This window comes from Gavialis gangeticus, unplaced genomic scaffold (assembly GCF_001723915.1).
Source record: "Gavialis gangeticus isolate Ggan-Ray unplaced genomic scaffold, GavGan_comp1, whole genome shotgun sequence".
Lineage (NCBI taxonomy): Eukaryota > Metazoa > Chordata > Crocodylia > Gavialidae > Gavialis > Gavialis gangeticus.
In genome coordinates, this window is record NW_017728973.1 from 3655564 (window position 1) to 3655976 (window position 413).

Here is a 413-nt window from a genome sequence, read left to right on the forward strand (position 1 = left end):
CAAATACTATATATATAGAGAGAGAGAGACAGAGACAGCAATCAGTTGGGCAATGTTGTATTGATATATCAACAGTGTTAAAGCAATTTGGAAGCCTACCTGTGTTCCATCATCATAATAAAGTGAATTCTAAATACCTATATGTTTTTCTGCCCCCCACAGGGGACACAGCCCCCCCACAGGGGCTACAGCCCCCCAACAAGGGCCACAGCCCCCCCACAAGGGCCACAGCCCCCCCAACAGGAGCCAAATGGCCCCCACAGTGGCTACCCCCCCACAGGGCCCACATGCCCCATCCCTGCTTGCTCCCCCAGCCTCCCACATTGCTGTCCCACCTGGCCCCATCCTTCACTGGCTCCTGCAGCCCCCTGATGGCTGCCCCACCCAGCCCCACCCATGTTAGGCCCCTAATC